The sequence below is a fragment of the Ornithodoros turicata genome, unplaced genomic scaffold (genome assembly GCF_037126465.1).
Source record: "Ornithodoros turicata isolate Travis unplaced genomic scaffold, ASM3712646v1 Chromosome37, whole genome shotgun sequence".
NCBI lineage: Eukaryota > Metazoa > Arthropoda > Arachnida > Ixodida > Argasidae > Ornithodoros > Ornithodoros turicata.
Genome location: NW_026999367.1, coordinates 323,570 through 340,956, shown reverse-complemented (window position 1 = coordinate 340,956; position 17,387 = coordinate 323,570).

Below are 17,387 nucleotides of genomic sequence, written 5' to 3'. Positions count from 1 at the left end.
TTTTCGAGCAAACCAGTGACACCCCTCTCACCCCGCAAAACCCGACCAAAAGAGAGCACTATACATCAGAAACAAGTTCTTCCAAATCTGCTTGCCTATCTGTTGTTTCGTGCGTTGATAAATTCTTCTATTTTCTTGGTGAAATCAAGTCTGTCTAGTACCTCGGCTTTTGCCTTACGAAGTTCTGCTGCTTCTTCCGCGGCCTCGCTCTGGGCTGCGCGCTTTTCTCTCTCTGCCTCCTGCCATTTAGCCTCTTTAACCTCAAGCCACTGTTTTAGGTCAGCACCCTCAAGGTCCAACTCTTTGCCAGCTGCCACTAGTGCCAAAACATTCATTGTCGGCACGAGTGCGTGGCCGCTCAAAGATCAGACGATCACTGCCATCTCTTTCAGGGTCTCCATCCGAATCTCATCATCATAGGACTGCGGATAATTTGAACCACGTGGGATTCTTGTGACGTGCGCCGGAAATCACTGACACGCGGAGCTAGAAGCAATATTTACCTCCCCCACAACGGTACTGCTCTCGGCCGGGATCGAACCCGCGATCTAGAGCTGAGCAAGCCGGCACGTTACCGAATGAGCTAGCTAGGACGGCTCAACATCAGGAGCACATGAATTTTCCCCAAACAATCTACAAATTTTCAGAGACCGAGATGTACGATGTAAAGAAATGTATCACAAAACGTCCTGTCAACAGCCGTATCCTGAAAAGTTCGATTGTGAACATGATGATGCTTCATCGCAATTGTGACACCGATGGCCCAATATACATCCACTACAAGTTAGACTGCATACGAAAGTGTTGCAGATACAATTTTCCATCTGTGTAGCGTAACATCAATTCGCCTCGATATGTCATTAGGGAACATCGGTAACGGGAGCATTAATATGGGCGGCGAAAGAAGTGAGTTGCGCGCATCGGAGCACACTGAATCGCAACGTACTGCGACCCCGAAAATATATCGCACAGAACAAGGTGAACAAACGTTTCCGTTGTGTCATTTCAACAGCTATAGAACTTGATTAATTAGAAGAAACAGAGCAGCTATTTTTGAGACGCACTGTTTAGAAATTACTTTGCTATTTGTATTCGCCAGTAACTGCAGATTTAACCACGCGCAAGCCAGAAGTATCACCGATAAACGACGACTTCATTTACATAAATAACCCCCAAAAGATATGCCGAAGATAAGAATGAGTCTACTGATGACATTCAAGTCACATAGGCACGTTTGGTGTATACTGCTCAAAGCATGCTGCCCCGAAAATCCTGCTTCGAAGATTATAATTCTACCGGCAAAGCGTTCCTTATCTTGCCATTTCATGGAAGGTCAGTCCGTAACTTACGCACTTTCTGAACACAATCCGGCATCGTTAATTAAACCTTAAGCTGACAGGAGCTTTCCTCATCATCTGCAAACGGTGGCGTGGTGCCCAACATAGACACTCTTAATGTCAGACAGGACCATTAATGAGTCAGTCAGTTACTAATACAGCTGTTAGGAAAAAGATATCATCAAGATTTGCATCATTGCTGATGTAACAGGTTTGCTGATTTTTAGTCGCTTAATTCATTTCTTCCGAGGATGCGCTGAAGTATGCGGTATTCTATGTGTGGAAAAGAAGAAAACGCGGAAAGACAAACTGCTATCCCCTCAGCGCGCGGAGTCTCATTGTGACACTGGTGAAAACTAGTTTGGTTTAGTTCGCTGGACGTTGTCTGCAATGTTTACTTCATCCATGATCTCAACAGCAAAATACGGGTGCAGCTCAGCGATTCATGCGGAAAGCAGCAACTTCTCCGCAAGTGTACGCCGGGTCGACCGGGTGTACCTGGTTGGGCTAGTCCCGAGTTTCACCGCTGTGTGGAGTCCGTTTGGCGAAAAACGCGAATACTAGTTACGTGGCGCGTAAACGGCGTCTTCCCTCCTGTGATCGCGGCGATCACACTCGTAGAGAATAAAACTGTCCTGATCAAGAGTAAGGCGAAAATTGAGCAATGAAGAAACGCACAGACATCTTGAGATATACGAAATAAAGGCACGCAACACTTGTACGGACGAGAGGGAGTCATCACTGGCGAGGCTTACAGCTCTTGAGGCTTACAGCTCAAGGGCTGACGTAACGATCTACGAGTATTTTTGTGTGCGAGCTCAATTTCCCAGATTTCTACTGTAATGCGGCATTCGGTAAACTCGGTATTGCTGTACTGATTTCGAGTTTAGCAGGAAACTAGTAACAGGTAATAGCTCGTAAGCAGCTAATATACGGTGTGTTTTGTTCTCATTCGTTAAGAAATTTTTATGAAAAAATCTAGCGGAGAAATATAGATGTCGTCCTAGCAGGTGGGTTATACGGTCAGCCGAATATCTTGTAGGACAGCACGTGCAACTACTGGACAACTGATTAGCTAAAATTCATTGATTAGCTTGTTAACTTGATGTTTTTTGGGAAATACTTCCGTGAGATACCAGTATGGAGCCAGACATTATTCAGTTTCACCGTCCGTATTTAACACTCTGTGAAGGGAACGTACTTTTCGCTTACCTTATTTCGCTGTTCAGTTGGCCGAAAGTTGAACTCGTCGCTTTTCAACAGCTGTTGGTGCTCGTGGTGCTGGTGCAAGGGCTCGCCGTCGTCGGCCTAACAGAGGTTGGCAACGTCACGATTGACGCCCTGGGGGAATGTGCGTCCTGGGGAACTGTGAACTAGGAACTAAGGGTACAGTGCCGACATATTTCTTAAAGCGTCTGAGCAAAAAGAGCAGCCATGCAGTATAACATGACCAGTACATCATTATTAAGCCAACATTATGACGCTGTCGCCCTGTCGCTACTCTCATAACTCAAAAAGAAAAATAAAACTGAAAGAAAGAGAAGAAAAAAATCCGCCACATATATCCGCCACAGGGGTTAGCCGCCACGGCTTCTATGCGCCTGCATGTTGCACGCCGCGTGTATGCGCCGTGGCTATTATACGCCTCCACTGTTATGCGTTGCGCGTTTTACTCGCTTCAACCGGTATGCACTACTTCAACTATATGCTATCTTTCCAATCACCACACTTCGCACACCTGTATGGAAAGCGAATTGAATCTTTATTGGCACACAACACACAAAAATCATGTACAGCACCAATACTTCGGTATCTAGCAGGACTGCGGGTGTATTTCTGACAAGACAGTTGTTTTCATAAGCTAATGGATTTTCACAAAGATAACCATATTAGAGCAATGCGTGCGTGACTGCTGCAAGTGATCTTGCTGAAAACATGTGCAATGCAGAAGAACATTATTCTTTTCTTATGCTTCAATAAAAATGCATTGCCCAGATGTCAGATTAGATACAAAAGAAATTAAGCTGAACAATTTCGTGCCTCAATATGCTGTTCCCTTGCTAATACAACTAAACCAGTTTTAGAGCAGGTAACATTACTGTACCAGGAGCACCAATGTCTGATGAACTTGAAGGGCACTGTAGTGGATGGGGTACTTCAACACATAAGGAATTCTTCAATTGAGCTTGAGGGACCAGGGAGTGCTTCCTTTGCTGGGTTAGTTTACGACTTCAATTAACAAAATTAGCCTAATAAATGTGTGACTCGGATGCAAACGGCCCCAATCAGTGGCAAATGTTTCTATGAGTGCATTCTAAGTAGCCGCATAATTTTCTTAAGTAAAAACTATTTTCGGGAATTTAATGGCATCCTCTCGTGGAACACATTCTATGTGGACCCTGTTTTGAATGAAGTTTCGTAAACCAGATTTGAGTAAATGGAAACGGTGCACCCCAGAGGGACTCTGCTTTGAAATTTTGCCTTTTTCCAAATGCACGGTGCACTCAGCATATACTCTGACGTCTGAAAACCATGCCTTGTGCCCGATTTGTCGGAAATCAGGGGCACGAAATTAAACAACCTTTATGTTGTATTTTGAATGTATTTTTTAATGTTTGTATGTATTTTGAATAAAGCTTTATCAAAAGTTTATCCTATGCTGATCAGTGATCCTGCCCAATTTAGGTATCAAACCGGGTTCCAAGTTGATTACAGAATTTTCGTACGATGAACACTCACCGTTGGGCGGTTGTGCTGGCTGTGCCCTCTGCCGACGACGTTTCCAAACTGGCGCGCCGAGGGCTTCGCACCTATTTTCGTCCCACTGAAGCACTCTCGCGCAGTCGTATTTTCTTTTGCCTGCTTGTAATGACCTTCCATTCATTCAGACTAGGTTGTTCATGGGGTCGTGCTAATAAAAATTGAATTTAATACACGTTGAACCTCACTGCTGCAAGGCACACGGTTTGTAGTCGCTCTGTCGTGACAACAGCAAAAACGAACTACGTTGATATTTTTTCTCAGAGCACAAGGCAACGCCGTGTTACAGCCCCTGTGAAAATAGTTGCATAAATTTGTGATGGAAGTCTAGATGTGAGCAACATGTGACACGCTTTTAGAGTCCTAACAGTAGACGTCTACAGCGAAATATCTCGGCCGCGTCTCGTAAACCACCCCTTTTAGACGTCTAAATAATGGATAGCGTTATGGACAGCTTCTAGACGTCTAAATTTATCGGTATCCCTAAAGTCTGAAGTTATCCCACTTATAGTCGCATACTAGCCCACCATGTGTTACCTGGGAATGTATCAGAGCCAAGGAGGCAAACGGACAAACTGCACTCTTAAAAATGAACTTCACCGCATAGCCAGGTCCTAGCCAACCATCATCACGAATGATATCGTTATCTGCCCTGATTTGTTGAAAACCGGAGGCGTACGCCTTTTTTGTGACACTTATGCTATTGTCACAAAAAAAGGCGTACGCCTCCCGTTTTCAACAAATCAGGGCAGATAACGATATCATTCGAGATGATGGTTGGCTAGCAGCGTGCTATGCGGTGAAGTTCATTTCTAAGAGTGTGCTTCGAAAATAAGCGGCGTCCGCCTAACCAAGACACCGACCGTTGCGCGACGTGATGCAACCTGCAGCAATGACACAGCTGCGAACTTGGGAATATTGGTAACCACCACGATACTATCCGCCACACTGTTTAGCGAGGCACTCAACGCACAAAACAAAGAAATACGTCCACTTTTCTTTCAGTGAACACTTTCGGATGCGGCCATGTGCCAAGCAATTTTGCGAGGGAGAGGGGGCGGGAGTCTACCTCGTTGAGGGAGTGGGAGAGTACGGAGCGGGAAGGGTGGTAGTGTGGGCAATGAAGAAGAATGTGCTCGAGATCTTCAACAGCACCGCAGTGACTGCAGCGGGGAGAGTTAGCTTGTCTCAAGCGGTACCGCACTGTGCTCTGAAGGCCACGTCGAGGCGCATTCAATGAACTAATGTGGAGTCTTGACGAGAGATATGTGCTGGCATGAGGAAATTGCGCGGTGGATCAATTCTGTCAGCATGGCGGGGGGCAGTATATCGGCGGTCCGTTGGCGGGTAGTCAGATGAGTCACAAGGCTTCGAAGTATGGACCGTCGATCGCCTCTCGGCAGTGTAATACGCGTCCGTGTCCGAGACGAGAGAGCTGCTTCAGCGTCGCCGTCCGCCAGTTCATTGCCTTCGACACCGCAATGGGCGGGAACTCATTGGAGAGCGAGCCTATGTTCTGCTTCGTAGACAAGGTTGTGATCGGTTAACACCTCCATAACCAACGGGACGGAGAAGGCTCGGATGCCAGATGCTGAGTCAGTAAAGACCATCCAATTCCGTTTTGTGAATGGAACGATGTGCTGCAAAAAGATAAATATGGCGCAGAGTTCCGCAGCTGTGGATGATGTACAATGCCAAAGGCAACGTCCTCGAACTACGCCTTCGTCGAGGATGACAAATGCTGACGCGGACTTCCCATTTCGAGATGCGCCATCGGTGTAAGCGGAGGTAGAGGTGGAAAACTTCGCGTCTACGAGAGCATAAAAATGGGCTCGAAGGACTTGAGGGGGAACCTGACCTCTGCGGACCTGGAGGTCAGGAAGACATGCGAAGGTAGGTAGCACAGGGAGAGACCAAGGGACGTTCGGCGGTGTGACAGTCCTAGGTGTGAAGCCGGTGAGAGCGTGGCGTGTCCTCCGCGACACGCGATGGAAGTCACTTATCGACGGTATCGAATTTTCCGGATGAGTGGGTGACGGGGAACGCTCAAGGTAAATATAAATGGTAGCGAAGGCGGGAAAAAATACGGAATCTGTGTTAGCAACCCTGCGCCCTTCATGATACACATGCGAGCGTGGTTGTTGAGGGGCAAACTACGAAGGTAAACAAAAATAATGTAATCGGAGGCGCGAATAATGTATGTACTAATACAATATGCATGTTTTTAATGTAGCAATTCGCGCGGTCTGCCAGTGATACGTAGGATTATAGACAGAGCCGAGTACTCTTCCGGTTCCTGTCGCTCTCCATGTTGTTAGCTACGAGTTTGCTGTACGTTGACTGCGCACTTTGTGACTGTTCATAGCCGTTTTCTTCTTCATCGTCGTCTTTTCAATTTCAAACCACCAAGTCCAACTTGGGACATTCGTCGGGGGAATGCCACATTTCAGGACAGTAGCCAGTTGTTGCTTTATTTGAGTATCAAGAATGTGGACAGTACTGACTTTGGCGCCGTCGGTTCCTCTTCCTCCCTTTGCGACGTTTGTGGGTGCGTGTGAGGAAGCCTTCAAAGCCAACGTTAAGACATTCCTCACCTCCCAAGGGGTCAGGTCCAAGCTGTGTGAAGCGTTGGACATACTTGTGCCAAAGACACGAGAAAGGAATGATGAAATACGAAGTAGTACGTTACGTCAGAAGGCACTGCAGCAGGCAGCGAGACTAAGTTCGTAATCTCTGCACGTTGTTGTGATGTAACCAGAAGTTTTCTTTCCATGCAAAGGGATATGCATGGTTCTGTTGTCTATCCAGTGCTTTCAGTTGTAACCTAGATTACACATGATCTCTTGTAATTCTTTAATTCCTGTGAAGCATACGATTTGTCAATGTGCACTTTTGCACATAGCTCCTTACTGTGTTGTTTGTATTTTGACAGCCATGCAGAGTTCAGTAGTCTGTGCCGATTATTTATATGTTTAGTGTTTGTACACCTGTGTACAGAGATATCTAGCATACATTTTCTATTTTGAATCTTCAGCAGTTTGCCTATTCTTTGATACGTATTAAGTGTATACCTGTGTACATAGACCCCTAGCACGTAATTTTATATTTTGAATCTTGCACTGAGTTCAGTAGTTGTGTGAAAGTATGTAGGAGCAGTTATGTGCAGGGCTAAGCACCTTGTGCAGCTTGCAAATCTACACCACATGGCAAAATGTGCACAAAATAGCAGAAGCACACAACATTGTCGATGCTTTTACATTCCTTTAATACAAAAATGCTGTTGTAATCAAGAAGTAGTCATCAGCAGGGTATGTACACACTGAACAAGGTTGTCATTGCTGGAAGCTGATACTGTTGTGACTGCTTTGCAAGATAAAGTATCACAGACTTCTAAAATGAGCTAATGGACCTGTGCCTTCTTATTCTCCCAAAGCATTCGTTACAGTGCCAAAAACTGTGGGCAGACATAGCACCACACAGTATGCAAATATCATATAATGTGATCTTCAAGTGCAAATATGTTCAATTCCACCTTCTTTGTACGAGAGGTATGTGGAAAGTTCCAGATGTACATGAGGACAGCTATAGCAGCATGCATTGGACATTAGGTCCTGGGCTCCACCTGTGTTTGCTGGAATTAGTACATTATCCTTTCGTGCTTATTCAGTACATGGACTGTCATACTGGTTATTTTGTACATTATTCTGTCATGGGTATTTATGATGAAAGATGGAAGTTACTGAAAAGTCACTGTGTTCCAGCCTCAGAACATCAATTGTCTCATGTTGGTATTTATACTGTTTACAACGGCATGGCGAATTTACCTGTGATAAAAGAAAGCAAGCCCCCACCTGGTCTCCTGTGTCCTTTGTTGCACGCATGTCGCCAGTGTTGATTCTTCTCTGTTTACAAATTGTTTGAGTTTTTGCTCTTGGATTTGCTTTCAACAGCGGTTCTGACATTTCGCGGCTCGACATCGCGATGGAACGCACGCGCAGCGCGAGCGCCAGCCCCGCGCTATACGTAATGGTGACGTACCAGGTGACGTCATTATGACGGAATTTATAGTTTGCCCCGCAACGGATGGATGGCGCTGACGGTCTTTATGATGGCCGCCCTTGAAGACGTGGTGGCCAATGCAAGCTTCGCTACCATCTATATTTACCTTGGAACGCTCGCACGTAAACTTAGGAAGTGTCGAGCCAGCTCACGGAGGACTTCCACCGGGAGTTCACGAGCTCCAGCTAGGACTTGCCGTGTTTCAGCCATTCTTGGAACGCCAAAGCAGCGTCGAAGGGTTCGGGGTTCGGTTCGAACAAGGACCGAAGAGTATTTAACGATGTTGTAGAAATCCTATGCAAGACTGGAGGGCTGTAAAGCACAGTCGCCCTCAGCAAAACACGCGTGAACAGTTAAGAGGGAGTGCTGATCACAGCCCCAGCGGAAGCCAGAAAGATGTTGAATGGCAGGAAGCCATCACTGCACTTTGGTTTCAAGGTGCTTAACGTGACAAGCAGGTGGGAGTCCAGGACCACACCAAGGAAGCGATGGGAACGCACAGGCTTGAGCTTCCGTGCACCAACCCAAACAGGGAAATTACTCATAGCCTTGTGGGTGAAAGGGAGCCGACGCACCTTTCGGGCGTAAGGTCCATTCGGGGTCACGTAAGGTAGAGATGAACATCGTTTAAGGCTTGTTGTAAACGGGGCTGAATGGCTGGTCGTAACCTGCCTACTGTCCAAAGGGCAACGTCATCGGCATACACGGAGAATGGGACCTTTCGTGAAACTATTGATTTTAGTCCTGCCATGACCACATTAAAAAGTGTAGGACTGAGAATGCTCCCTTGGGGTACGCCTTGATGAACAGGGTGCTTGGGGCTTTGACTGTGGCTTTGCTGTTACTTGATTGAGAGTGAAGGAAAGACGCACCTTTAAGAAGCGCTACGAACGAAATAAAGAAAAAAAAGTTTTCCTTCACGAATTGTTTTGCGTGCAATCTATAGAAAGGATTTTTGTTCTGCAAGCGGCTACGATATCAAGTGACCGAAAGGAACAGATGTTCTCATTGGGACAACTTCGTAGCTTTATAATTAAAAAGTTTATTAATGAAAGTTAATTAAGACATTGCCTTAGGACTTTGCTAATGCCCCCCCCCCCTAAAGTGTGCCCTTCAGCATATGCTATATTGTAATTGATTTCATCTTGGAAAAAGTGTTATACATATTTATATATATATAGGTACTAACAAAATATGAGGCAGACAACGAAGATGTAGGAAGTAGAAAAAGGGGGAGTTATTTATTTACTAGTGGAAAGTTAAGGGGGGAGTCAACGTTGCGGCGGAAGCTCCGCCTTCGTCAGGAAGGCGGAGCTTCCGCCGCAACGTTGACTCCCCCCTTAACTTTCCACTAGTAAATAAATAACTTCCCCTTTTTCTACTTCCTACATCTTCGTTGTCTGCCTCATATTTTGTTAGTACCTATTTAATTTCGCGGTCGCCCGAACCCCTTTCTTCCAGTATATATATATATATATATATATATATATATATATATATATATATTAATATGTTCCCAATTAGCTAGGACATCCTGTATTTGAAAGAGTTAGCAATAGACAGCATGGAATTTACGGTAATTCCCAACATTTGATATATGTTACATCCGCGTAGATAAAACAAAACTCCTCCGCCGAGCTGGTATATATGGCTCAGCTGTACGTCTTCCCGTTCACATTTTAAAGGGCGCACTTTTTACCAGCCACGAACCTTAGGGCTACCTGAAGGATCCCAGAGGATCCCTGGTGATATCTTCTTACCACTTCGGTCAAGGCCAAGTTGAGCAGTTCCCAGCTCTGTTTCATATGTCTCTGCGAGGGTTCACACAGCCTCGCACGTTTTCCTGTGTACGAAATCTGTGCGTTGCGTACTCCAGTCCGCTCACTTCTGTCCCGACGAGGTTCTATTACGTTTCGGCTACACCTTTGTCATCGATCTGAGCGGCCGCGAAGAAACCGTTGCTACAGCCACCTTGAAGTCGCGTACGACGGACTTGAAGATGACGGACGGAAGAAAAGTCTTGAAGTCGGACTTGAGTGCTTCAGTGTCATACCAATTTTCGCGGCCCTCGCTGCCTCTAGGCCTCGACCCTAACATTAAAGTTATATCCCGAAAGATTAGACTGGAGCGACTTACCTCCCTTATCTCCACGCACAACATCTCAGACGCCAGGCGAGAGGTACCTGGCAAAGGGGCCAGAAGGATTCTGTTCGACTCACGCTGTTATCGAATTAAACGGTTAGTAAGTTGATGTCACTCACAATGGTCCCTTTCTCTGAGCTGCCACAAACTCTCGCCAGATCACCATAGATAGCCTGATATGCAAAGGTCAAGCTGACATCTTACGTAGCTGCAGCTTTTGCTTTGTGCATGGTGGAAAGAGAGAGAGAAGGAGCCCCTTTGCTCTGAGAAAAGAAACCGAGACGGGGAGCCACTCCAGTCACATCACCGCTCGCTTTCCGGTAACGGTTATATACATCACCATGGAGACCCCAACGCATAGATTCGGAATACTTGGAGTGATGTGGTCGTAGCCCGCCGAAGTTGCCTCCAAAGCGACGTGCGCAAAGCGACATCAATGAGCTGGTCAGGTAACGTATCCTCGCGTTGCGCCAAAAAGCTATGGTTCATCTTCTGTCCTCACCTCACTTGCCCTTGTCGAAGAGCCGTTAGGGCGCCCCTTTTCCTCTTTCCTACATGATCTTATGTCTTCGTAAGGACGGAAACTGCTGTCACATCTCTCAATAAGTGAAAAAAATCATCTTCTAGGGGATCCGGTCCGATGCGGATGCAGCTATTCTGCGTGCGGAGCGGGTGTCACTAACGACCTGAAAGAGCGAATAAAGGCAAGTAAAATTTTGCACGGACTTTCTGAACGAGAATTTAGGGTTGTCAGTAATGCATTAAGAGATCGTACAACAAACAGGAATCCGGCGTGCGTGCGTCACAGCGAGTTTGTAGTTCGCCCGGAACGAATACGTCTGTCAAACCGCATGAGGCGCAAATTCCGCTGCTTCGTGAAATGCAGGTTTGGCGTATATGCTTTACGAAGTGTTGCTGACATTCTCCTCTGCTTACTCCTCCTCCGTGAAATTGTTGTTTTTGTGTGCATTCCTTCGAAATTGATTTGAATTTGGCAAAATGAAGCCTCACGATCAAAAACGGTTGTACTTGGAGATGGCCCTCTGCAGCTGTTTCTTAGGAGCAGCCATTGCTAAATAGAAGTAGATGCTGGACCAGAACGACAAGTGCGCATCGTGATCGGGAACTCCCGTGAACTGACTGTTGCGTGAAATATCAAACCTCCTCTGACGCAGTGAATCAAGCGTGAATGCGTTACGCAGCAGCGACGTACAAAAGTTTGCGCTGGACGTGAAAACTCAGCTTCTACGCAAGAAAAACGCACCATGCGTTCCGGCCTTTAGTTTTGCGAATGGACACGAACCCGACATAGACAGGTTTGTGGTGGCACAATATACCTGTGCCGAGCACAGTATATACATTGCGGAACAAGAGCTCGTGTTACACAATGGAAGCGAGACAATGACCATGTCACATGGAAGCCAACATCACAAAACACATTGCTTTATGATTCACTGCGGGCATACATTTTAAATAAAGTAGATATCCCTAATCAATATCAAAGCATTAAACCAAACCGGGACCGCGAAACGGAAAGAACCCTTATTTTTTGCCTGAACCGAACCGAAAAGGCCGCCATGGCGGCCTTTTCGGTTCAGGATGGTGCGCCATCTTGAAGCTTAACCGAACCCATTTAGAAAAGTTCGGTTCCCATATCAAAAACCGGTTTCAAAGCATCGATAATTTGAAACTGATAATTTTTCATTTTACCAACCCTAAGTTCCCCAACCTGTCCCAAAGATGAATGGTTCATGCAACATTTTTTTTTCAAACCCGAGTGTCCAATGCTAGCGGAAATGCTTTGTTGGACGTCCTCACCGGTTGAGCCAACGGCACTTACTAGTTTTCCTGTGGACACGCGTTCTTGTCACGGCTTTGCGGCCAGCACATTGGAAGGACAGGGAAGCTCATATCTGAACCGTTTGTAAAGTAAAAATGTGAAGGAGATTTGGGTATACAACAGAGTTAGTACAAAAAGAATTGCTGGCTATCTTTACTGTTACGGGGACATGCGAAGAGACATAAAGCTTCCAGAAAATACCTACCGTTTAAGTTTAGGGCATATACCTTGTGCAACGAACCAGATCGGAAGCGATATGTGTGTTCTGTTGGAAGTGAACTGGAACTGAACCATATCGCCTGGACTCGAACGTGGACCGAACCGGGAAAAAAATTCGTGTGATGCTCTGATCAATACAATGGGAATCACAATTACAAGTTCCATGATAACTCTTCTAAGCTTACTGTACGTGGCAACCATCCCCGCTACAGGTTGACGGAAATTTCTATTTCTTATTGCCACTTGTAGAAGGCACCGACAGCAAGGACGTAGGGCATCGACACAGAAGAATCACGTGAAGCCTCCGAACCAATTGTACAATCTTCTCTGGAGGGATTTTTTACACTAGCTGTGGGATATCAGAACAAAAAGACAACAACAAAAAACACACACAAAAAAACGTGACAGTATAGCATCAGAGCCTGTCAGGAGCCGAGCGGCCAGAGACTGGGAGAAACACAACTAATTGGGCGTCCATCAAACAACACATCCGCATCACATGGGTAGAAACGGACTAGTGTTTTGCCTTAATTCGCGTCGTTTGTGCTTCATCGTTTTCAACAGAACCAACCATTACAGAAACACACATTTTTATTACGCGCATGACGGCTACACACCATATTGTTGACGGCGTTGACACTGACAGTTTGACAACATATCAACAGCATAGCAAAGCGCAGCACACTCATCCCTTTTAGATAGCTAGTCGGTTTAAGTTTACCATAACTGTTCATGTACAAAACAAACTCACGGGGTCTCACGAAAATATTTCGTGGTTTCATGTAGCCTCTTCAAGGCCATCGAAGCGACAAATTGTTGCGCTGCTATTTTGTATTGGCACCAACATAAAGAAATGCAGCAACGGCAGCGATACGATGAACGCCATTACTCCCGCGACCAGCGCAATTCCTGCAGGCGGGAGGAGCCGCGTTATGGATAGCGCACGTTACGAAGAAAGTTAACGTAACTCACGTTAGGAGGAGCTGATAGCGCGTGGCAAATGGGGGGTTGCCTGAGAATAGCGGAAAATTGAAGATCGTGCTCCGTCTGTTTAAACACCTCTGATCAGTGTCCGCAACGTTGCACTCTTTCGCAATTATTTTGTGGATTTCATACCCCAGCATGATAGGATATCGGAGCAAGGTGATGCACTGTGTCATCCGTCTCAAGTTATCGAGTATTGGTTCGAATGGCATTCTGCAGAACTGCCGGAATCACCACATTCAACTGATACTAGCCCAATCTAGAACATCCGCAACATTCAGCTACGGTGTCGCCGCAACCCGGGCGAAGTTGCTATTAACTCAGCGGCGGCTTCAGGCTTCCATTGCAGACGACCATAACTTGCGTCAGCGGCTCTACTGTGGTCATAGCTCTGCTCCTGCCACATAGTACTTGAAAGTAAGACCGCGTTATTCTAATGAGGAAAAAAAAACAGGAAAAAGAAGCTAGACTGAAAGAGGAAAAAGAAGAAACTATTCGCTTAAAAGCAGGAAGATACTGTGAACACCTTCCTTTCGCTTTGCCAGAGCCCTTCTCTCTCTCTCAGGGATCGGACCCAGTGGATCGCCCGGAGTTGGCGAAAATCAAACACCCCGCAGCTCGTCTTTGTCGAATCCCTTCTAGCCTCGCTGAATATCTCTCTGACTGCCCTTCCTGTGCCCATCTGTCCGGTCTCGTCCATGGCCCTGCGAGTTGCCGACGCGTTCCTGCCCGGCCTTGCCTACGCTCCGTCTCCCCGGCTTGAAGCCCTCCTCTCGGCGCACGTCAACCAGTTCCCGTCTCACATTGTTGTCGCGACAGATGCCTCTGCGTCGGCTCAGCTAGCGGGTGCCGGCGTCGTCTTCCCTCAGCTCGACTGTCATTGCCCCATTCGCCTCCCTGACTACACTCCCGTGTTCGAGAGCGAACTCCTCGCCATGATACTGGCTCTCAGAATGGTGCCCCTTACATTTCCCAGGATCCTGCTTTTGTCCGACTCCCTATCGGTCATCACCGCCCTAGCCAGCCCCTCCAGCGAGTGGCTCGAGCTCCTGCAGGCCCTGAGTCCTAGCCACATCACGGAAGTGGTCCTGCCATGGATTCCTGGTCACTGTAGCCTATCTCCCAACGAGTTGGCAGACAGCCTTGCAAACATTTCCCTGTCTGGCCCTATCATTGACGTCCTTCCGCCCCTGCCCTCTATCACACGGGCCAGGTATAGAAGGCTGCTGGAGCTGACCGCTCTCCGCTCACTGCCAGCCCGGTACGCTCACCTTTCGCACGCTTGGCAGGCTGACCGCTGCGTACGTCCCGTCATGTTGAAGTTTTGTTGACTCGACTGCGGTGTCTAGCCCTTCCACTGAACATTTATCTGCACCGCGCGGGTGTCAGCCGCTCTCCTGCGTAAGCCCACTGCGGTCAAGAGGAAACTGTGGAGCACTTTCTCCTGCAGTGCCCCCTCTACGACAGCTCCCGCCTTAGCTACCTTGCCCAGCCGCTGGCTAGACAAGGGGTTCCCTTCTCCCTGGGCGCCATCCTGTCATTTGGAGCCTCCCACACTGGGAAATGGCGGTTTAAAATAGCGTCGAGAGCCACCGCCTTTCTTACCATCTGCGGCCACTTCTGAAACATCTTGCACCTTCCGCCTCCTTCCTTCCCTCTGCTATGGTTTCCTTCAACTATCATGGGGTCCTACCATCCTCCTTGTCCTGCGTGTGAAGCCGTGGGTCTCATGAGTCTTTAGAGATTACTCTGCCCGAAACCCTGGCCAACCGCCCTGTGTGGCTAGTGGCCACTGTACCTAGTGGTAGAAGAAGAAGAAGGAAGGTATTCCAGAGTGCGTCAACCGCTGCAGGAAGAGTCAGTTTACAGTCCTTCGCACGTGAACCGACCATGAGTCCTTGCGTGTCTCCCAAAAGGGGATTTCGGAGCTTTAGTACATGGTACGGTGTCGCCATCGCGTACGTAAGGAGTAGTGTTGGTGGTCCTGCGCACTGAACGGAGCTCTGTTTTTGTTTTGGGCGTGCGCTGAACAATCAACGGTACCCCTTATGTACGCCAAGGCCATAGCGTACGGTGTACTAAAACTGACTAGTGTCTTACAAAATCTGAGTCTAATCGAATAGCGCGTGTGTAACGGAAAGTTATCCTGGTTATTTGTGACAAATTTTAGTAAGAAAGCCTATCTTATTGATGGGGACATCTTCGAAAGACTTGTTCTGACAACACTGTCTGGATATATAGGTCTAGACTCAATATATGATTTTCGTAAAGGGTTAATCATCGGTGTCGTGGAATGTTCAAAATTACTTCCATCTCTGAATTTCATATGCTGAACGAAGGACAACGGTATGCAGACGTGCGGATTTTAGGGACAACGGTATGCACTTTACGTGGTATTACCTAATATTAGCTTGTCGACATCATATTTGCAATGCTACCGCAATGCGAGAGCAGGAATTGCGCTTCATAACTCGTATTAGATGAGTTTGATCACTATACATTTTGTTGTTTTAGCTCTTTTTGGTCTGATCGATGACATACTTTTTTTTGTCCTTCTGTATGTATTGTGAGTCGAAGAGGAGGATTCAAGTGCCAAGTGTAGGTAATTATGGGGGCAGTTATTCAAACGGCGGAGTCAACGTATCTCCAGAGGTATTTCCTTAACGTAGTTGCAAGTGAGGCAACAGACCTTTTCCAAAAGCAAGCGCCCCTGTATTGGCATCGGAGCGGAACACCACTCACATAGTTTGGTTCCCTCTAACGTTTCACACGGACAAGACTAGGACTACGTAAATGCCAACTCTAGAGCAGTGTGATCTCTAGATTAATATGTGTGCTGGACATAAGCAAGCAGCGAACGCAGTATCGCGGAAAGTTGCGTACGTGAGAACCGCACTCTCTACATGGCCACCTAAAAGTGAAGCACATACGTACCTCTAATCTTTAAAGAGGGCCGTAGATGTCCGCCATCGCATAGCCTGCTCGAACAAGATTTAGCATTTCTGCTACAGTACATGCGCGATCACCATGTGCTGCAATGCAGCAAGAAATACACGCGTGTTAGTTCATCTGGACTGCGAGAAGAAGGAAATGTTTCCTATCGCGATGTGGGACGGGAGGCTGGTAGGAATTTGAATGACACTCCACCGAATCCTGGGCATGCCGAACAGGACCTCTCGTCTGTGCCACAGAGCATCGGGCACAAGGCACTGAGGAAAAGCGTTCTCTGCAGTCTCGTGGCAAGCACAGAATGGACAGAAAGGAGTGGCGACTCCGAAACGAGACAGACGATCCCGAAGCGGTAAAACGTCGTGTGCCAAGCGCCATTGTTGGTCAGTCCGACCGGCGTCCAACCAGCCTGCGGTGACTAAGACGCCAAGCAACTTCCCAGGGCACTCCAAGGCCCACAGCCGCCAAAGGAATGGGGAGCAGCTCCAAGAGGGACTCGTACAGACGCTTGAAAGACCACGTAGAAATGCGTTCACCAGGCCAGGGCTCATGCAGGCGCCTCATGAAGGAGACATACTCTCTGAGGCGGGGTGCGAAAAACTGAGATCGAGGTCTACTCAGCGCAGAAGCCGCAAAAAAACCTGATATCAGCACCCAGGAGGTACGGTAACAGATCATGCACAGGATTGTACGGCTCGATGAGCATATCAAAAATGCATTCAAAAATAATAAATAATGGGGGATTTACGTCGCGAGACACCTGAGATAAAAAATGCCTTTAAGAGCAAGTGCAAGACACTTGGTCTTCATATGTGGAACCCATAGGCGACGTACCTACCTCTGCAGGCACATGCGTGTACGTGACACCCGTTCCGCACTGCTACCCCAGATGAAACGAAAAGCGGTGCGGGTCGCAGCCACCAAGATCTGATCAGGGGAAAGGCGACACAGCCGTGGTACCAGTACTTGCTGAAAAACAAAAAGCAAGTGCCACCAGTGGCACTCAAGGGCTCGTGGAATCTTTCGCTGCGTAGTCCATTACGAGACGGCCAGAGGCGAAGGTAGTAGAAGAACCATTAATTTCCTGGTGTGCGCAG